This window comes from Falco biarmicus, chromosome 10 (assembly GCF_023638135.1).
Source record: "Falco biarmicus isolate bFalBia1 chromosome 10, bFalBia1.pri, whole genome shotgun sequence".
NCBI lineage: Eukaryota > Metazoa > Chordata > Aves > Falconiformes > Falconidae > Falco > Falco biarmicus.
In genome coordinates this window covers 22,247,052-22,270,800 of record NC_079297.1, presented here as the reverse complement: position 1 = coordinate 22,270,800, position 23,749 = coordinate 22,247,052, and the positions used below count along the sequence as shown (strand labels likewise).

The 23,749-nt window shown below is 38.2% G+C and overlaps 1 protein-coding gene across 4 annotated transcripts in view; it reads right to left on the bottom strand.

Moving 5' to 3' along the window:
• The window catches only part of NELL1 (neural EGFL like 1), a 292,061-nt gene that overhangs the window by 116,927 nt on the left and 151,385 nt on the right, over positions 1-23,749 (bottom strand). The window lies entirely within an intron of this gene.

Here is a 23,749-nt window from a genome sequence, read left to right as displayed (position 1 = left end):
GCTCCCAGACACATGGGCCATACTTTGCTTTCATCCAGCAACTAACTGCTGCCCCTGAGCCTAATTTGCTGCAGCACCTGCACTTTACTCTCCTGCTACATGTGGTTCTAGTAAAGCATCAGTCAGAGGGGGCAAGCTACCTGACCCTGAAGTTTCTCTCTTCCTGCAATTACTAGAAGCTTCCCTCATGCAGCAGGATTGCAAAAAGAAAGCCTGAATATTTTACACTTTTGCACGGCTGAATGTTTTACACTTTTGCATGGGTGGATTTACAGATTTGTTCAGTGGAATCAAGAGGATGCAATGAGATTTCCTAAAACCATGCAAAGGACAATAGATATAACCAAAAACCAGAACCTGGAACCCTTCTCCGTAGCCTTCATTTCTGCAACTGCAGTCATCGGGGCTAGCAACCACGTGCTGAGAGGTAAAAGGTACCCCTTTTTGGAATCAAGGACTTAGTTCAGTATCCTAGTGAACAGGGGGTATCCAAAGGACTACAGACTGAATTTAGCCTTCTGCAGACCACAGAGAGAGGTAGTGCCTCTAAAACATGAGGAAAATACTAATTTTTACAGACTCTGAATTAAGCCCTTTAGAAGGGCCTCTCCACTGAGAACAAGAGGATCACAGGCTTCCCAGGCTACCGTTCACCTCTGCAATGCCCTCACTTCACCGTAGTACAGAATGACAGCCAACTTCAAGATAACTCAAGACACATGTAGATTTGAATGGTGGGTTCTGAGAAACCCTCCAAACTAAATGCTTCTGGAACACCGCTGATAACTATCTGCAGAGCATATATCCAACATATGTTTTCTATTTTTCAAATATATTTGACAAGAAAATGATATGGATTGCAACCATTTTCTTTTAAAGAGCATCAAAGCAATATATCACTCGCTCACACTTTGCTTTTAGCAAGAAACTCTCTCACACACACCCTCAAACGTGCCTGGCTTTAGCTGATAAATTCAGGCTTACATTTATACTTGTTAGTTTATGTTTGTCCCTAGCTCTGCTTAGTAATTCACTTCCGCTCCATGCCAGTTTCCAGATGCCTTACATGTTTTGAATGCCAGGCTTCTTCAAGGGCTGCCTCTTCTCTGCTTCATCGTTTAAGGAACAGTACCACAGCCTAATTCTTGCCACTGCCGTCTTGCGGTGCTCAGACTGCCGGATCAGACACAAAAAGCATCGAGCTACCCTCCAAGGCAGTGCTTAGCAGGCAGCCGAACAATGCTTTCTTTTAAAAGAGACTCTATATATCCCTCCCTCCTCTTACTACTTTTATTAGTTATTGCCATTAGCTTTCACGTGTTGGTATTCAGACTATAATGAGAATGCCTTTTCGCTAGGCTGATGTACACACAAGAACATTCTTACTCAAACAAGTGCCAGAATTAGTTGATTACCTTCTCAGCACTTCAAGTATAAACAAAAGATATCCCAGTGGTAACATACGTGTTTTGCCAAAACACACAAGAGATTATACTCTGCTGTGTTGTTCTAGGACTTTGACAATGTAAATCATTGTATTTACCACTCCTGCAGATGTACAGATGCTGGCAATATTGAAAGATTTAGCACAGACAAAGCTGCTTTCCCACAGTCATATTTCAAACAGAGGTCAGTTTTTTCTAAGCTGATATAATTTGAAGAGCTAGTAACAAATGTGACCATGAGAACCTGCCCTTCATGAGACATGCTGATGCTGCTAGGACAAAGAGGACTAGGGGAACCTCGTCTGCATGAGAAATCCTAAGATTTCTTAGCAGCAATATAGCTGCAATGATGGGAACTTTAAATTAACTTTTCCCTGGTGTAGAGATGTCTATAGATGATGTTGCTACAGGCCTAATAAGAATGAGGAAAGCATTGATTTTCTGTCATGGTACAAAAATCTTTTAGTCCAGATAGAAAAATCCTTAAGATTCTGTCAGTAGTGAGTTATCCTGGGTTTGCTTCTCCCTCACAAGAGATCATCCTTTGGAGCACTTGGTGTTCACATCGGGAAGCGAGCATGGAAAGTGGGCTCAAGTTTTATTTAAACTCAAAGGAGATTACAATTAATTTGCAAAGAACATTGCTTTATTACACAATGCACTTTCCAAAATCCCCCATTCCAGCACATCAGATAGAACCTGCTTTTGCTTTAATGTTATAGTAAATACTGTCTGACTAGATGGCCATCAAAGACTGGAAGAGAAGGACAAGTGGAAGGAGTCACAAAGAGTACCATTCCAAACCACCAAAAAGGGAAGAGCAGTGACAAAACCCTCAAAGTCATATCTTATTGTTACTATTTCCCTCACAGATGAAAATGAGAAGCACAAGAAAAGCGGCTCTGAAAGGAGGGAAAAAAAAAAAAAAAGATATATGTGTGTGTGTATTAAAAAAACATGCTAAAAATGACTATGTATATATGTTGCCATATGCTGCCATGGTCAGGAATAAAACTGTCATCATTAAGTTTGAAGTCATCCATCTCTCTGTGACTTCTATTTGTAACGTAATATACACAAAAGGAGCTTAAGATCAAAGACAAAAGAACTGGCTGGCTTACTGAGGACAGTACTGTAGAATGCAATTCCCTGACCCAAATTTTACTCCCCTGGACTATTAATAACCATTTGATATAACAGATATAACAATAACAGGCACTATTTCTGAACAGTTACAGCAACAGCACCATTCTTAGCTTACACACAAGTTAGTTTATTTATGAAATATCTTTTTTATTATTAATTTTGATTTTTTATTACCTTCAGCATTAGTATTTCTGTTTACTCAAGAATCCTGGTTATTGCTGCCTCTGTTCTGTGCTTTATCTGTGTTAAAGCTGTGAGATCAGTCAGATTTTTGTGCCTCTATTTCCTCTCTATAAAATGAGGATATTACAATATTCTTTTTTTTCCCCCCTATGTTTGTCGTTCTTCTGAAATCCTCAAATACTCAAGATGTTACAAAAAAAACTAAAGAATCTCATTCCGTTGCAAAAAAGGAAGAATCAATTACCAACTGCTAGTTTACCTTCTACTTAATTTATTTTTCCTGCAAGCAGAGATGAGGTATGAAAGGACATATCATCTCTGAAGCTACAGCTCACCCGCTGCTCATTCCTAGCCACAAAGGCCTAGCCACCTAAGGCCAGCAAACTACACGCTTAAACCAAACATTTTCCTTCTGGATTTCCCAAAATTTTCATGAACTTTTCCAAAATCCTCAAAAGTATCTTATTTTCTGAGTTCACACCTGAACCAGGCCGCCTCGTGAAGCAAAGACTATAAAGTTCATTCTTTCCTCACCCTTTACCCGAGGATGTCCATCTGCCTCCAAAAGCACTTGAAAGATCACTATGTAAGAAATTAGTCATCCTTTTAGAAAAGCCTATCTCTGCCACCTGCATTGTACGACTCTCTGGAATCATGACACGTATCAACTATGGGTGTCCTCTGCACATGCACTAAGCAATGCTTCAGTTCTGAAGAACCAAGGTCTTTAAAACCAAATTTCTACAGAAAACTTCCATTTGAAAAAGCTGTCACTGGTAGGTCAACCCTGGTTAACTACTTGCCTCAGGCAACTGAAATTACATCAACTGGAACAGAAGTCCACTCTGATAGCACTGCAGGTCTGGGGATGCTGATGTTTATACATGGGTGGTGTTACACGACATGCACAGTGGTTGAAGATAAGTATTATAGTTATCACTGCTTTGTTCACAAGCAACCTAATAAGTTTACCTTGATGATGAGAACACTGATGAGCTGACAGAATGTGTTTCAATATTACATGGCCTTACAGAGATAACAATCATACAAAAAGCAAAGCTAATTCACCAGAAAACAGTTTAAAGTAGATGGTTAGTTGCACAACCTATTATAAAAAGCATGAACGCATCCTACAAATAGCAGAAAACCACCATGTACCAAAACACAGGCTGATCTGTAAGCATCCTGATATTAGGGCACACACAGTATCTCCTTTTTCTTGACATCCCAGAGAAGAAACAAATTACAGCACAATGGCAAAACACAGACCATTTGCCGTTATTCAGTAACATGAAATGAATAAGAAACCGCTGAAATAAGCACAATTACCAGACTGCCACAGAGCAAGCTGTGACCACAGTTCATCCCCCTGTGCTGCTGTGTGTGCTCGAGGTAGATAGACCCCAACCAAGCAAGCAGCACACCACACCACCACCTACAACATCAACAACCGACACCAACTGTGTAGACATGCAAAAAGAACAGTTGAATAATACCTGAGGTAGCAGAAGATCAGAAACACAACTAAACTCCATGCCTGCCAACAGAATATTCACTACAAAAGGTCAAGCCTCGGCTAATATCTATATTAGCTACACCTTCAACAACAGCAGAATAATCAATCATGATGCACTTCAGCTGTGAAGCCACTTGCCTAAATTTTAAACAGACCTTTATCTTTCTTCAAAATACAAGTACCTATTCAGGCTATGAAGTTAAAGCACCTGTGGGTTGTAGCAGCTCCTGCAGACCTGAAAGGAGCAAGCATGCCAGCTGCTCCACAGTTAATATGTAACCCTACTGATGGGCGATCACTTCAGCTTAAAGTATAGAAATATTCAAACAAGGACAAAAACGTCAGAAATCTCAAGGCACCTGTATTTCTGTCAAATCTTCCATACCCCTATTTTTCTAGCCTAATCTTATGGAGGAATCATGTAACTGCTTTTGTTTTGTGATACTTGAAAAATACCTTCTGTTCTGAGCTCAGCTGAACTGGAAGAGTGCAGAAGGAAAAGCACTGGGGGCAGGGGGGAGTGTGCCATGCAAAGCTTTTTGTCTGCCTTAAGTCATGTATTCTGCATAAAGCCACCCACACCATATTGCAAAACTGTTTATAAGTAAACACACATAAAAATAATTCAGAACACATCCAAAGTGAAAAAGGATTTTTGTCATGCATTTATAGATACAGACGCACAAATACCTAAATGTATAAATAAACCATCATAGGTAAATACAAAATTTCCCCATTCATATGTACATGAAATCTAGTGTTTGTGACAGGTTCTAGGCAGCTCTGACAATTAGCATCAGAAGAACTGTCACTAATAAAAAATGGCATATTTCTATACTCTTGAAGTTGTGGGTATTATAAATATCCACATTTTTTACTTAAGAGATCTTTTCAATAAAATCTTTTTCTATTCATTATACAAAAGGAAGATGCCTTTGCTTATATTTCATTTGTATATTTTTTTAAATGCATCTTACAGAGAAATTACAGAATTTCTAGGATGCCTCTGCTTTCCTGTGCTGAAAGACACAACACCGTTAGACTTACTGGATTTGTATGGGTTCTAGAAACAGCATCTACTTGGCTTTAGCTTTCTCTTTTCATTTGTTGTTTTTGGGTTGGGTTTTTTTTTTTTTTTTACTTTTCTGCACGTGCTTCGAGTAACTCAAGTATTTGCATTTTTGTACACTTTGTCTAAAACATTTACTAGAAAATTAGAACCACAGACTGAAAATATATAGCAAACAATACATGATAAAGCTAAGAACCTTTTGGTCAAGAGTCATAACTAACTATAACATCAAGATATAGCTTTCCCTTGCACAGCTCTAAAGCCCATAATGGATTTCAAACATAATTTCTAAAAGATACATTTGACACAGGATTTATTTTTCAGCAAGAGTGCTGACATTTTTATCTTTATTTCCTCTAAATACAGAAGCTCTCAAAAAAGGACCAGCACCGGAATGCAATTACTGGAGACATATCCCATTGAATGGTCTTTCACCATAGTTACACTCACTTCTCATTATAAGAAAAGCCCCCAATTTAAACACGCTTACAAGATGGAAGCATTTTTCTGTTGTAAGGATTTTCTTCTATTAGCTCCTCAAAGCCTTCCTACTTAATAACAAAACATTCATCACTGGAAAACATTGTGCAAAGATTCTGACTATTTCTATTTATCCTTATTTTTACAAGATTGAAAGGAAATCTAAGTTGATCTATAATTAGTGAGAAGACAGTCAGCTTCTGGGGTACGTAACCAAAAATGTAGCAAACACTTTTATACACCCAGAGACTTGTAATAGAGAGACAACTCACTTATGGAATAGCAAGGTCATCAGGTGCTACCACTGTTTATTAATACAGGGGCCATTTATGTAGAATATATGCCCTAATGCAAAATTAATTAGCTATCTGGCAACAGCTAAGCAATGGCCTTTGAAAACTCAGAAAGGAGAAAGCCACCTCTCCAAATACATTTTAAAAGAAGCAATCTTTTTTTGCATGGCATTAGGATGGATTCACATATCTCTGTAATAAATAAGGCTGTACAAATGAGAGCTTAAAAATTGAATTTAGGAAGAATTGTGGACTTAGTGGAATCAGGATTTCAGTTCACAAGCAGTTCCGATGAAACAAAAGGGTGAGCTTTTAAATAGACTGAATAAAAGGAAGCATTATTCTCAACACACAGGAAGAATCTTCCCCAGAAAACCAGGGCAATTAAAAACAAGATGCATACATCAAACAAGAAATTACATTGCAGATGGTAAAGTGGTGAAAAATAATAGCTAACTGTGAATCCAGAAAACCCGGGGGGGGGGGGCGGGGAGAGAGAAAAAAAAAGATAAAGAAAATCTGCATTTTCCCCCTATAACAAGATTTAAAAAAACAAAGTAAAGTTTATCTATGCCCATTCTGAACTTCAGTCACCCAGGCTCACCCTGTCCATTCCCACAAGTAAAGAGAAGGAACAGGGTGCAGAACAGAAAAGCTCCACTGTTCCTTGATGTAAGGATATGCTGCAACTTTCCCCTTATGAGCAGTCAAACATACAATACTGCCAGAAATATCAGAGTTGCCATTCTTTTAATAAGAAACTAAAATGCTATTGTAATTTATGACACAATGAACGGCTTCTGGTGTTAAACATGAAATTATTTAGATTACATTCTAAAAGAGTGTGGACATGTGCTGCTCTTGGGTAATTAGGAAGAAATAGTGGGATTTAATTTTAATATAAAATTCTGAATGTGCATGCAGTTGCCTCTTGAAATAAAACCTCTTAAAATGTTTCCTTTTGTATTATCAACTAAAATTTTTTCTTTGGCTTTCTGGCACCTGGTTAGATTTTGGTCACATATGCTATCTACAATCAAGTTTATAAAACAAACTACTAATGCAAGCCATGCTTACTCTTTTTATTCTATATTTTTCTAATTTATTCAAATAAACCAATCTGCCTAGAACTGTCCTGAAACCAACATAACAAAACAGTAAGATTCATGTTCCTAAACTGGTGTTTAGAGAGAATCCCTGAGATTTGTCTCAGTGATTCATTTTCAACTTTAATTATTAGCTGGCTTAGTTTAGATTTTCACACTACAAAGGAATCTTCTTTGTAGTCATGTATTAGAAGATCATAAACAAAACCAACATCATGTTATTCGTGCACTTAATGTGTATCATAACTAACCTGATATATAGATATATCTAGGGGAAAATGCACTAAAACTACTATCTCGTCCCAAAGAGGCCAGCGTGCCAACGTGGGTAATAATGACACCTGTACCTCAGCTGGTATCATCTCAACATCCAGGGAGTGAAGCCTTTACAACTCATGCCGTCTGCACTGGGATGTTTGGCCTTCTTTATTTCCCCTCAGCAAGAAGCAGATTCCAGAGATGAATGCAAAGATTTATATTCTGTTCCAGTATATAGAACATTCATTACTTCTTGCCAAAAAAATGACCTTGCTAATGACCCTTATTCCTATGAAACTCCTAAGTTCCACTCTTATGTTACATATATGGATAGAATTACGAAGAACCGTGGGTGACAAAAAGATATACTATAAAAAAAGAGGACACAATTTTTTCAGAGACATTTGTAGTACACAAGACATTTCATAAGCCAATGTTTTTCATACGGAGCTTTTGTTTTCCCTTTTACACCTACCTGAATTTAACATACAGAAACCTAAAGTGTATTGAGTTGAAACTATTTTTGAACAGCCAAGACAGACGCATTTACTGTTAAGTTTGGATGATCTGTGCTCTTTAGCATTCAAATTCAGTTTACAGTTTCAGTCTTTGCCTTCACTTCATCCTGTTAAATCCATTTTTCATATTATACTCTAAAAGATGTGAACAAACACAATGCATAAAAGCAAAAGTCAGGTTCTCTTTGAAATTAATAAACTATCCAAAACACTTCAAAAACTTTCTTTTGTATCAACACAAGACCTTTTCTGGCAGCTATTCAACATCACAAGCAACCTAAAGAGTGTGTGCCATGTAGCCAGTTCTACAACCCGAAGGATTTCTGCTCTACCAGGTCCCCTCTTGCATTGAAGGTCTCCATGTCATCCTCACAGTTTTTGAGAGGGACAGACAAGAAGTGCACACACAATTCAAGACACCAGAATATCACGGATTTATACAATAGCACAATAACATTTTTCGTTTTGTTCTCAATGCAGTTCCCAAAGGATCTCCCTTTTCTGCTCATCTTTGACCACAGTTAAGCAGTGAGCTAGTATTTCCAGAGAACTATCTGCAGTAATTCCAGTATCTCTTCTCTGAATGGTAATGGCTAATTCAGAGCATTTGTATAACATACCTATCTTCATTTTCTTTTCTCTTTTCTTGTTTTGTTTTTACCCAAGGGAACAGTACTTTATACTCTGCCCCTCTGTTCTGGCTCACTACTTTTGAAAAACAACTACCAATAGTACCCGTATAACATTTGTTAGGGAGTGGGAAGCCAGACATTTGGTTTTATTGTGTTCTGAACACAATACTAAAAAAAGAAAACCAGAAAGCAGGGGAAAAGAGGAAAATCAAAAAGTGAAATCCTGAAAAACCATGTTGAAGGCTTGGACACATTGCACCCTGATAAGAAGATCCCTAAGTCAAAGTGAAAACAGCATTGAACAAGCTAGGTCAAGTGTTTGAAAATCCAAAAACCACTGGAAGTGTACACCACTGTTTTCTTTACATTTAAATTTTATTTCCCTAATCTTTTCAAATGTGTTTGAGTAGACTTGTCAAATTGGTAAAGGATATTAAAATAATTTTATTATTACAGAACAGCAGCTATCAGATCATTAGTGTGAAGAGTCACAGTATCAGGAGGGGTTTTGACATTGAATTTCCATGTCATATATCCAGAGAAACGTTAACAATATTGACATACACAGGAATTCCAGAATGTATCCTTAACAAACAAGCAGGCTGGTATTAAAATGGCAATCCACCTGACATACTCTCAATTTAAACTGGATACACTTTGCTGCAGTTGTGTGGACTTCTTTTTGAAAGCCAGATTATTTATGTTTGGATGCAGTATTGTCTAGTTGCCTAACGCTGACAGGTGATCATCTTCAGAAAAAATATCAGTATGCAAACACTACACAGTAGGACAGCTTGTATGACTGCTAGAGGGTAAATAATCCATTACAGTTTCCACAACTTCCACCTCGACCTATTTCTCACATGACAGAAACATGAGCAGCAACTTTCTCATTAGCAATGTGTATCTTTAATTCTAACACTTGCCAATAAATTCTGAGCACAATTGTGGAGACAGGCATCAAATTCAATTCAGACCAGATCTAGACAAGAAGTTCATTACAAGAGTTTGGAGAGGTCTGCATATCACAGATCTTGAAATGCAAATGAAAAAATTACACTAAGGATGAAAATACGCTCCACTGTCAAAAAAGCTCTTTTGTTATCTTTGTGCTTTGAAGAGCTTGGAAATTTATACCAGCAGAAGAATGAACTCTTTTGCAAGTAGAGTTTGTCACTGAGCAAAGCACTGGTATATCCATACCATTCAGTCTGCAGGACTGAGGCTGAAATCAATGAAGATTAGATGATCTTTCAGAACTAGAACTAAGTAGCAAGGATTACCTGTTTTCAATCGTAAAGATTCAGACTAATTCCTAAATTTAACAGTAATAGAGTGCATAGGGCTTTGCTTCTGGTCCTACAGCTCAGAATTAATCTCTCATTATGCAAACTTTTGCACAGGGTGAAGGAAGCACACAGCATATTGCTAATGAAACACAGCCCCACAAAACCACATTTTTAAGACTAAGGGATATCAACAATTAAGTCAAAGTCTCCAAGGAACATGAAAAGGTTCACGAAGTTAACACAAATGTAATACGTTATGCATGGGAAACACACGTGGTGTTGAAGAACAAATAGCTACACCCTCATCTTAAAGAAACCAAAGCATCTTAAAGTGTCTCTTCTTATGGGATTTATAAACCAGAACGATCAGTTTATGCACTGTGTTCCAGAGGTTTGCAGTAATCTGGTCTGCATGCCAGACATTTATTTATTTATTTATTTATTTAAGGAATCCAGAAGGAATTCCAAATTTCATAAAAGATGTATGTCCTTGAGGTGCAGTGGTCAGAGCAAAGGTCCATATTCTGGAAGCACGCTCTATTCTCAGCTCTCTCACACACAGAGTACTTCACACAAGTTATCATGCCTGAATCATAATGCACACCGATATTTTTTAATTGGAACATGCTAGGCAATGTGGTCATCTTATTATTACGGGATATTAAATTTCTAATACAATCCTTATCTTTTCTGCCAAGTAGTTAAGCATCAAGGCATTGAGCTTTTAAAAGGCACCTTGATTGTGTATATTGATTTGTATATTTGCAAACCACTAGTTATTCCAAATTTCTCTAAGGAGCTATTGCTTTTCTTGACATAACTACAAAGCAGAGAATTTAATACAGAGAGCAAATAAAGCCTTGAACTCAATGTGATGTACCACACTGAATGAGATCAGCTACACAGTTCCAGCTAGACTGGAGCCGTGACATTAATATTGATAGAGGAATGGCCCGGGAAAAAAAACCAACCCAGTTCTATGAAGTTCTCAGGTTATCTAAATCATAGGAAATTCACTTAGGAAAATAAAGCAATCACACATAATGACACAACCTGAAAAAATGAGACTTTGTCTAGTAGTTGCCACTGCCTAATTCACAGTTTTCAGGAGAGGTGCCTGTTACCATTATAACTTAAGATACAGTTTTATTTTGCCACTGTGTTGTTAAAAGCAGGTCCAAGGACCTGCACTGTGTTGGAAAAGAAACCCTAAAGCAATATGTGCTGATTTATTTATAAAGCAATATAACTTGATGTAAAAGGACAGACTGCTTTTTATCCATAAAATTTTGAAAGCTGCATATTTTATGAAGCTGATATCAGAACCTCCTCTTTCAGGTATTTTCAGGTCAACAATAGATAAAAGCTTTATTTTGCAGAAATCTCAAAATCACTAACACAAGAAAGTATGAAATAGACCTCTGGATGCAATTTTTAGCCAACGTTTCTTCATGGCCTGATGAACTTCTACTGCTGATACAAGTTTAAAAGTGTTTCAGATTTCAGCATTCCATGATGCTTTCACTTCCACATTAAAAACAAAAAACAACAAAACAACAAACAAAACCAAAAACAAAAACGACAAGCAATATATGCCCTATTTCAAACTCGCACAAGTCTGTTAGTGCTATTGCAGTACAGTAAGGTGGATGTTTCTAAATGAACCCGCACGTGTGACAGATGTGTCAATCTGCTGATAGAAGAACACATAAAACCACAGTTAAGGTTCTACAACAAAATTCAAGCATAATGAGGACAGGACACATCTTATTTCTTTGCATGTATCACAGATGCAATGACAAAGCTTGTGGAGTGTTGGAGCATGTATTACAGGTGATATGAAAGTCACAAAGACTTTGCATACTTTTCTCAATTTTCTGTTTACAAAGTTGGAAAGTTAAAGAGTCCAGCCGTTAGGTTCCCCTGCAGACTTCGCACCTTTATGTTTTATGTACAAGCTTCTAATTAAGCATATGCTGCAAAAAGGCTGGACTCCAATATATTTTAAGCTTCTGACAGAGTAAAGATGGACTGTTGCTTCTTACTGAAAGTAAACAAAATATTTGCCTAGCTGCAGCTCAGCCAACAAAGCCAGTGAGTGCTGACTGAGATTCTCAAAAATGGATGTCTACAAAGTGGCTTCTAAGACAGTATTTAGGCATTTAAATCACTAAATGGCTCGCTTTCTCAGAGTGCTGAAAAGCTAACTTCGCCTAGTGTGTTTAACTAGGACAAATGGGTTCTCAGCACTTAAGAAAAAGAAAAGTAAGTCTAGTTCTTTATGTCACTCCTGTGTACTAGTCTTCAATATACTCCTTTAGCCTCACAAAAATACTATGGAATTTTTACACAGAAGGAAGTGATCAAATCATTTTACCCCCTAAAGAGTGCAACTTCAGCATTGTATTTACTCTCAACCCACAAATTCAATTTTTATTTAAAAGCAGAAACAACAACTAGTGCATCATCATTTCCTAAGGCACCTATGTTTTTCCCTGGGGATATTCTACCATAAGAGCGATCACAATAGACCATACTTCTCTTATGAGATATGACAAGATCACAGCCTGAGTTCCTTTGGCTGCAATTATACCTTCTTATATCAGCAAAACACTGTATAGTATGAAGACCCCACTGCTGAGACAAAAGATAAAGCAAACAGAATTTATATGCTGTACATTTACCAGAGGCTAATGACATACGACTTTATTTCACATTTTCATCTCTTAAGTAAAAATTAATAAAAATTACTTAGATACACAAATGTATTATCCACGACACAGAAAAAAATGCATGGTTGGTTGGTGCTCATTCAAACAGGGAATTCTCTGCTCCAAACAGGGGCTTCTGCTCCAAATGCTTTAAAAAAGTCACAGACAATCACAGAGAAGTGATAAAAACCTCTATGTATTACTATGCAAGAAAAGTGGGGATCTAAGCATGGGATTCTCCAAGAAAACTGATGATGCAAGGTGTCTTTTCCCCAAAAAAGCTTAGAGCATAATTTTAGGGAGGACAGAGGCAGTAACGTGACATACCTAAAATCGCCAAACAGCATGGAAAGCACTGCAGAACTACACTGGAGATTCAGAGCAGGGGTCCCCAGGGGATGAAGTCACATTCATTTTCTAGCTCCCTTTTCACTGTGACTCACAAAGTGCTACCCAAAGTGTCTCTGCTGCAGGTACTAGGATACTGCATTCAACCTTTGGCAAAGCATGAGATAATTAAAAAGGAAAGCAAAACACCAGGTGTGAAAAATGTCTGCAAAAATCAGTTTACAGAAGGCACAATGAAATTCTTGCTTAGCTTGAGTAGCTAATACCGACAAGGCAAATCCACATATATGCACCCAATGAGACAGAGAACGTGGGGTTAAACGGCTGCATATCATGAGGGAGCACAAAACTTCAGGGGGAGGATTAGAATATTTCACCAGAAAATGTGAGACAGAAGTCAGAGAATATGAGAAATGAGAATCAAGCAATGGTGAACTCGGAAAGAGCAAGCTTCTTGTTCACAAGAAACAACCTCCACAAAACACGTGTAGCTATGCCTATCACACGCTATTGTACTGCTTAAAATTTAATTTCAGCATACATTCCAGGGAAGAAAAGGAGGATTATATAGAGCACTCCAGCTCAGATAAGGCAGCAATGATGCTGTTTAGTTAAACTGAGCACAAACCTTCCTGCAAAACATGCCCAGGGGAGAAAGCACAATCCTGGGGCGAGAAGATCCGACACAACCTGAATTCCTCCCCTCTATCATTAACAGACTACACGACTAGGTGACTAAGATACTTTTGCCACCTCCTTTGTAAAGCAATGCTTAGAAAGGTGGTATGCCAGTGCAAAACTCATCTAATATAATGAAACTGATTACCAACAGACAATAATGGGAAAGAGACTGGATTTGGAGTATTTGAACCATTTGAACCAAAAAGGTAGGAACCTAGTGAAACCTGACATTTATCACTGTTAGGTGACAGGCAAACATTATGACATCCTGGAACACCACTGACATTTCAGCCACAGCTCACATGTACAAGAGCTAGCAAATAATCAAGAGACAATTTTAAAAAGGTTGCTGGTAATCTCTTAATGAGACAAGGAATTCTGAAACAAGTCTGAAAAAAGCCCATTGGGAAAGTGATAGATGTAAACTTATTGTCACAGGTTAAGCATCAGATAGACAATCACCATAAAATTATTTGGAGGAAGGTGTCAACAGGTACCTACTCAGGCATCAGTTTCACAAAAATTCAAGAAATAAAGAGATATATGCTTTTATTATTTAAACGAAGATATACTTTACACATCAAATAATATTCCTGCTCTAGATACTCTAACGTCTGCAAAGGCTTTTTCTCTCTTTATTAACTATTTCCTCAGAGAACACCCTTATACAGAGAGAAAAAGACAAGATTCCTGGTTCCCCTGCCTCCCACGTCCTACAGACAGGGGAAGGAAAGTAAGCAATATAAGTACTGCTTGCACATAGTTTTGATAAAGACTGTAATTCCAGTCCTTTCAACATCTTTCATTTAAGGGGCTCAAAGCCAATTACAATCATTAAGGATCGGTGTCTCACATGTGACTTCTGGACATGCAACAAGCGTCCGCAAACAACAGAAAATCCTGTCGCAGAGAAGAGGTATATGCTTTTCCAAAGGATCCCAGAGCTACGCTGCCCGAGTGCTGAAATCAGCACTAAATCAGCACTAGAGTAATTCAGTAACATTTCCGCACAGAAGACTAGAGAGCTTTTCATTTTAACTACTTCTCAGAAAACCTCAACACACAGGGCCTGCAGCATCACGGTGATAAAATTCCCTGGAGGAAATGTCCTGCCACCAGCTCCCATCCCCACAGACTGGTGTCAGCTCGGAGGCCTCCACCTAATCTCTACCTTACAGCAACAGAAGCAGGATCCTTATGCATAGCAGTCACAAGCACTCCAATGCCACAGAAAGAGAGCAGTGAATTAAGATGTTAAAAATTACTAGTAATTTGAACAGTTAAATATTAATAGTTTAATTTAGAAGGAGGAAAAAGGATTTCTTTTGACACTAATTTGACCCTGCATCCTAGGTGACCACAGATGAAGATGACAGGTGAAACAAATTAGTGTAACAAAACAATTGCCTGGAACCACAAATTGAATTTCAATGGGATAGCTCATGCCACTGCAACCCAAGGAAGTCAGCTTGTGGGGCACACCTCACTGGGTTCACATGCAGTTTAGAAAATTAATAGGATAAAAATGTGTTTCGAATATTTAACAAGAGGCAAGATAAGGTCAACCAGCAATAATCCTATATCTAGAAAATTATACACATACAGTATTGATTCTTTTAAGTTTCCTGTAATGAGAGGAAAGTAATCTTTTTCATCCAGGAAGAGCTTTTCTAATTGATGTATGTTTGGCATCCTAAACAGTGTTCACACTGGGAAAGACGAATGATATGTCACTAGTCCTGCCACCAGTGACCATACCAACACTGGCAAAACTGCTGTATTTCCAAAGAACTTACAAAAAGCAGCCATGCAAAGTAGGAAGAAAAGTTCAGTGGAGTTAACCCTATGAGAGACCTGAATGATAATGCATAATGCAACCTAGTATTAAATTCTTACTACCAACAAGAACTGTGTCTAAGCATGGGCCTTTGGAAACTGTCTGACACAGGTCAGCAGATCCCTGCTGGACGAGTGACAGTGAAAGTATATAAGGAGAAAATAAGCATCAGGAGATCCCTCCTCTCCTTTTCACCAAAAGTACCTGTGGCACAATAAAAGGGATACGTGTCTTAAAAATTGAGTAAGTTTAACGTGGACAAAGATGGCTTAAGATAAGCTTGGAGCACCCTGTAGCAGAGTCAACTACACAAGGCATTTTCTGACTTGGGTATTTCTCTGAAACGTCACGAGCCCGAGCACCCATGGGGAAGTGGTACACTGGGACTGGGTGAACCAATGGTTACTGCCAGACTCAGAATGATTTCCATCTTTGGTTTCTAACATAACAAACAGTGACAATTTCTGCCTCATGATCCTATTTTCCATTCTTTTTCTAAACAATTGGTGAGGAAGATGCATATTTTAGGCACATTTTCTTTTAAAAACTTACTTGTCGTTATTACAGCCTATGCCTTTGTGTTGTAAGGTTTTCAAAAACCCTTTCATAAAGAAACATTTGTTATTCTGTGATGCTCACTAAGTACCATTTCTTGCTTGAGAAGGCACAATGTAAGATGTATAATAATAATAATAGACCTATCAAAAGAAGATCATTAACTACAGCAGGATTACCACCTTATCTTGGGACAGGCTTTTCTCATTTTCTGTGTAGGCTAGATCACCACATCTCTCTCTGATCAATGCTGGTATGATAACCATTGGGCCAGCCATAAAAATGTAACAGGATTAAAAGACAGTAAACAGCATTAAAGAAAAAAAACCAAAACTGAAAATAGGGTGGTCCTGAACTACATATACAAAGCAGGAAAGCTCATAACCCAGATTTCATCAGCTGTACACAGAAAGAGGTGGCGGCATGGGAATAAAATACGTATTAGTTTCATTTGCCAGTAAGAAAAGATACAGGAGGACAAAGCCATGGAACATAATATAATAGCATGCAAATAGCTTTAGATTCTCTGGAAAAATATGAGTTACTGAGTAACAAATGCAACTCAGTAGTAAAAAAAAGTAATATTGATGTCAGAAAGAATACACTTGAATGAAAATTAACAGATATGAACTACAACAGAATATTTAACAGTATTTTCTGTAAAGCAAAAAAAAAGTGTATACTTTGTATGCTAACTGAAAGCACAGAAAAATGCAAGAACGTGTCTCTTTAAGAACAACGGTAATTCTTACAAAGTTTTGCATTTCCTTTCCAGTTATTATTAAAGAAAGATAAGATAGCATTTAAAAAGCAAAGGAGAACCAGTAAAATTATTGTTGTCTGCACCAATTCACAAATGTCAAGAAACTACAGGAGAAAAAGCAGACATCATCATTATGCTATGTCTGAAATTGATATTGCACTGAGGCTAAACTTTCCTGCCCTCCCACTGCAGTTATATGCAGTTTAAGGGTTATCATTTGAACAGGTACAGACAGAAAATTAAAATAAAAAAAATAAAAAAATACAAAAAGAGAGAGAAAAGTTTACAGATATTTACAGTAGCAAAAAATCCCTCCAATAGGATTTTCTGTGTAATTTGTGCTACATTGTAAAACTGAGGTAACTGATTCACAAAAATGCTAAAATACCCAATGCACTCTTGTTTTGAAGGACTCGCATGGAGATACCTTAAGACTATAATAATTATTATTGTTGATGACGTTAAATACTCTCTGGCTGTTATTACCTTTGACTGAGGGTAGATTTAGATTAGCTATGAGGAAGAAATTCTTCCCTGTGAGGGTGGTGGGACACTGGCAGAGGCTGCCCAGAGCAGCTGTGGGTGCCCCATCCCTGGCAGTGCTCAAGGCCAGGCTGGATGGGGCTGGGAGCAGCCTGGGCTGGTGGGGGGTGTCCCTGCCCCTGGCAGGGGGGGTTGGAACCAGGTGACCCTTAAGGTCCCTTTCCACCCGAACCACTCTAGGATTGATTTAGGTCATATCAAGTTCACCTAATCTAATTAGATTAGATACTTCATAATAACCTGCCTTTCCAGGCACAATTTTACCTTTATCATCTGTTAAGTAATCACATTTTTATAGTAGAGCTTAAAACGCTAGGACATTGAAAATAATGTATTGTGGCCGATTGAAGTTATACCAACAAATAGCATCTGAAGGATTTAAACAGATAGCAGCAATTATCCTCCTCTTTGTGGAGCATGAAAGTGATAAAAGTGATTATTTTTTCCAAGATCACTATAATATTCATGTATCTACTTAACTTTCCTCCTTGGAAGGTCCCATTTGTTTTCTTTAAAGAAATGAATAAAAAGATTTAGGAGATTGTGATTACTCAGTACTTACAAGAAAATGAATAGCAGCTACGACAAAGGTATGTAAAACGAGTAACAATGTAGAAAACTCTCTTACCAAATATTAATAAAAAAAAGCTCTCTTGCTCGGTGAAATTAAAGGGGGGGAAATTCAGGGTGGACAGACAGAAAGTTATTTTACAGAACAGGTCTAATTGATAAAAGACTTTAGACGGTACTGCGTTTAATTCCAACAATATTCAAAATAGTAACCTCATACTCTGCATGAACAGTTTTGCTAGCTAGGATTTAATTATGAAACTATTGATCGTTATGGTTTAAGGCACAAAATGATCATTAGATGGAACCAAGGAAAGAGATTCCTTCTACGGTAAGATTATAGTTGCAGGGAGACCTATATTTTTCTGAAGCAACCAACTTTGCTGTCAGACAATAAATATTAGGTCAACTGCAGGTCAAGATGCCAGGTTCTAATAAAAAGGCAATTAATTTTATCTGGGAAAAAAAAAAAAAAGATCATGGCTTTTCGTCTGCTGTCTGAAGAGATCTCAGGCAAGAGGTTATCCAGAGTTATTGTATACAATAACGGGCCTTCTGGCTTACACTAATTATTTGTTCTTTGGGAGTTCAGCTGACACCAGACCAAGTTTAAACTCAGTGTGGTTGTGAGAAGGAGGAAGAGCGGGAAGCTGGCTGCCTTGCCTTCATCTGAGGCGAGTTGAGCCAGTCCATGCAGCAGTACAGTACTCAAACTCATGCAAGCAGGTGTCACATGAGAAGAGACTATGAACAGGCACTTCATGCTCTTCTTCCTACTTATTCTTAGCTAACGTAAAAAGGGCAGGCACTGTGGTTACCTATGAATCATGCAAATATAGACATCATCGAAGACAAAGGAATAGCATGCACTTCTAAGATTAGATTTTCAATTTCAAAGGAATTTCATGATTGCTTTGCATTAGAAAAAGCTAAAGTGTTCAATCACACTATATAAAGATTTAACATAACCAATGATCAAAAATGATAATCTTTCATTTTAGGCAAAGCAAGCAACTGGGCAGAAATCAATAAATCTTTCATAATAGTGGACTGGACTTTTAGTTTTAGTCTGTGCAATGCTGGTCTTAAAAAGCTTACACAAGATCTTTGAGAAGCTATGTAATTTTGCCTGTGCAGGGTGCTGGACTGATTCAGTACCTCGCTATATTTTCAAGCTACCCTACGCCATACCCAGTGGACAGTAGTAAGGGTTTATTCTTCCTATGTACTTATCTTTACAATATTTATTTCTAAAAGTTAAGATCATACTGATTTGTGAATAATCAGAGAGTGAAAAAACTATCACAGGATCATCAGACCATCATTGCTTATATGGCAAATCTGATTTTTGTAAAAATGCACAGCTAATACTAGGAATTAATAATACTAATAATTATTAGAAATAAGGTAAGAAACAACATGCATGTAAATTTCGTATCATAAAAAAGGGATTCTAGACTTGGTGGAATAATATAAAAAATTACTCCGAGACATCACCTAAAGTGTTATTTTCAGAAGATACAAAAGAAGAGAGAAGGTCAGAAGATGTTTCCACACACAGAATTATTGTGGTCATAGAGCTGTCCACAAGGAGAAACACAAGCAGGACTCATTAAAGGAATCACTGGAAAAAGTCCTCCATGATAGCAATTTCCTTTTTTTTTTTTTTTTTTTTTACATGTTAAGGGAGATACAGCTTTTTTCTATGCAACCTCTGTTCAGAAAGTAGCTTGCACTCTTAACTTAAATCCATTTAGAGAAAAAAAAAAGTCTGAGACATTAAAAGACTAAAATAATAATAGCTCAAAGTCCATCTGTTTACAGTTAATGCCCTCAATCACTACCTAAACTTGCTTAATTTCTGTTCCCACGTAGCACATAGAGAGACAGAAAAGTTCATCAGAGTCCAAAACACATATCATATGAAATCTTTCCAGAGATTTGCTGACAACCCACTACCCACATTAACGTTCACAAAGGGAAGGAACCTAAAATTTTGCATCAGATGCTGAATACTTTGCAGACTCAGATCCAACTTGAGAAGTTTTACTTTTGACTGGAAAGCCAACACATGCCTGCAATAGCACCCAGCAGCTCAGCACCTTGCCAAATCTCTCCAATAACTTCGAGTAGTTCTGAAGTCTCACCCTGACTTTCTGTAAGGCATATTGCCTTTATTTGTTTAGCATACAAATTGTGAACTGTTAAGAGTCGTACCATGCTAATAAAACAGGAATAACAGCTTCTCATTTCAGTAGCAGTTTATCCTTAAACCATCTGTTGCTGGAAAACCTATGTAACTGGGACAATCTACAACGCAAGATTCAAAATGGATCTGTTAACGTCCTTCAAGAGTGTCTGAATGCACTGATATACCAAGCACAATAAGCCCTTAACCTTAATGCAGTATTTTGCTAATCTGTTTTAAACTCAACATCTCAAGTTAACTGTGTGAAGAACACTGTGCTTTCCACTAGAACAGAAATTTGTACTATGGAGATAGTTAACCACTGAAATAACATAAGAAAATAATCTTTACAGACTTCAGAAAAATTTATCAGGTAAAGGCTTTGTATTTCAAAGGAAGTATGAATTCATTTTCTCAGTGAATTAATTAGCCTCTTTTCTGCAGTGCAAAACAAAAAATCCACATAGGGTGATAACTGCTTTTGGTCCCTCATCCAATTTATGGATCCTGACAGGCAGTCTAATGGCACTGATGACTTTTAATAAATCAACAATCTCAGAGCAACAAATCAAAAGCAGCAGCAACAGAAAATAATTCAGAAACCAGTTTGATGGCAGACCTAAATAAGCATAAGTATTTTGATTTCTACCAGCTATAAATCCAGCCTCTGGATTTTGGGGATTTGTAGGTAACCTTACTTTTAACACCCTCACTGCTGACTGCTACCTGAGTATTTAGTCATGCAACTTTTTTATATGAAGCCACATGTAAGGGAAAAAAGAAAAGAAAAAAAAAAAAAAACAAAACACAAACAAGAAAAAACCCACCCCTCCTGTTAATTTTCACAGCTGAGTTTGTTCCAAGTCAAAAATGCTTATTTGACTATTCATTGATAAAACATATGCAAAAAGCTGCATCCTTGAAAAACAGCCCTGAATATATTACATACAAGAATACTAAAAGACTTTTAAATTCTCCAATCTCATTATAGCTTTTTGTTTCCAAAGTTCCTTTAAAAAAATGGTTATATTTCAAATTCCATTAATGCCTTGGATTAAGTCTTTCCAGCTGACTTCTTATACAACTTAATTTTCTGTGCAACAAAGCAGCCTCTTGCTGTCTTTACAAATATCATCAATAATGTTCAGCTGTGGACACTCAATCACACAAAACTGGTCATAAGTTTTAGCAATCCAGGTGGAACAAGGCTGCTCTGTTGCCCTTAAAAATAGTCCTTTCTGTTTCTTCTAGAAGCATCAACCATGGAAGACAGCATGTGTGTGTTTATATGTTTCGCTCTGCCTGGTACCCTAAGCAAACAATTCTGTAAGATCAGCCATTTCTGTTACTGTCACGTATTTCACATCAGCTAGGAATTTTATTTAACTTAAAAAAAAAAAAAAAACCAAATGTTATTTCATCTATAACTTCTTTATTTCAATAATCCCGGACAGTAGTTCAATTCCAATAGCAGCAACAAGACAAAATGCCAAGGAACCCACGTCATCAGATGCCATATACATCCTACCTGAGTTTGCAACAGTTAGAGAGCCCACGTGGACTCTCTAGAGCTAGAGAAGAGGCACGTGGACTGTGGATTCTGAATTTTCACTGAGCAGCAGTATAAGCCTAGTATCCTAAGCGTGGAGTGAATTGATGAAAAGATTTTAGCATGCCAGGTACAGAAAGAGGGAACTCTATATATAGTTTTTAATACATTATAGCTACCTGTGGTCCTAGAGCGAAAGGATTAGCCCCCGTGCCTAAGACTGAACCCCAAGCTGGATGGGGCCATAGTAATCATGAAAGACATGGAACTATTGACATCCACACCACAGGGCCACATCCCTCGAAAGGCACACCCCGGTCCAAGCTCAGAATAGAAATGTGATTTTCTCTGGGACTTCATCACAATGTCAGAAATGCGAAGTTCCCTGCACTGTTGCTGAAGATCTGACATGTCCCGTGAGCCTTCCAGCACCCCGGGAGCAGGTACAGCATGCTGCCACTCCAAGAGTGGGGCTCGGGCAGGGCCGTCAGCCAGCGCACAGCCACCAGCTCCATTAGGACACAAAAAGCCTGCAAGATGTTTCCACAGCAGTACTTTACGTGGGCAAGCTCTTTTTTCCAAAGGTGAAAAGCAGGTTAAGGGAGGTGATCTGCTCTGCTCTGCCCTGGTGAGGCCGCACCTGGAGCGCTGTGCCCAGTGCTGGGCTCCCCAGTTCCAGGGACAGGGAACTGCTGGGGAGGGGCCAGCGGAGGCTACGAAGGTGATGAGGGGCCGGAGCATCTCCCTCGTGAGGAAAGGCTGGGAGAGCTGGGGCTGGGAAGAGAAGACTGAGGTGGGGAATCTTATAGTGTCTACAAATATCTTAAGGGCGAGTGCCAGCAGGACGGGGCCAGGCTCTTTTCAGTGGTGTCCAGCGACAGGACAAGGGGCAATGGGCATGAACTGCACCACAATAAGTTCTTTCTGAATATCAGGAAAAACACCTTTGCCTTGAGGGTGGCAGAGCACTGGAACAGCCTGCTAGAGAGGATGTGCAGTCTCCTTCTCTGGAGACATTCAAAACCCACCTGGACGTGGCTCTGTGCAGCCTGCTCTAGGTGAACCTGCTCTAGCAGGGTGTAGACTAGAAGATCTCCAGAGGTCACTTCCAACCCTGACCATTCTGTGATTCTGTGAAAGAGTACTGATGATGCAATGAGGGCATGGAGTGAAGGGACCTACATAGAAGATAAGGATGTACAACAGTACAGCAAAATCAGATTGAATCTACCTTCCTGCTTTTCCCCATTTTATGAAGTACATCCAGACACCGCAAAGTCGGGCAAGATAACTATGTACCTTTTCTATTCATAAATCACTTGTAATGGATGATTTTTCATAATGCATCATAGGGTTTGTGGGACTCCTAAAAGCACGCAAAGAGTGAAGTAAAAGGACAGAGCATTTATTTATCTTTGTACTGAGCAGATACTACTAGCACATGCAGAAAAGACAATAACAGTTTATGTTGTGGTTGAATGTGATTACTTTTGGAATGTATTTGCTTTATTGCAAAGCCATATTTATGGCCTAATTAAAATACAGGATGCAGTTCAGTATTGGATAGATACCAAGGAATCTATCTGAAAGCAAGACTCCAAAGATCAGAGAGCTCCTTTGCGCCTTTGTGGACTGCACGTGTGCCTAAATATACACATTCTTAATTTACTGTTTGAAGAAGAATTTGCTATGTCAGATATTCCACAGAATACCACTTTCAACATTTGTGCTATTTTGAAAGCAAAAAATCAAAGCCAAGCCAAAAACTAGCATAAAGGACAAATACTGGTAGGCAGTTCAGCATTACAAAAGCTTACATTGATTAAATTTTGTGAAATAGAACCCTCCATTACGAGAAGCGCAAAGCAGACTAAACCAAATTCCTGGGATCATGGAAACTTTTCTTCACCATAAATAAATAGGAAAAGAATATTTTACTCTTACAGGTCATTAAGCTGTCTCTCCATGGCCGTCCTTATCCTTTGCTTGGCAGCCTGCTTTTCTGGCCCCTTCTGCTATCATCTGTCATAACAGGAAAGCCTTTCCCAAAACACTTGATTATCTCA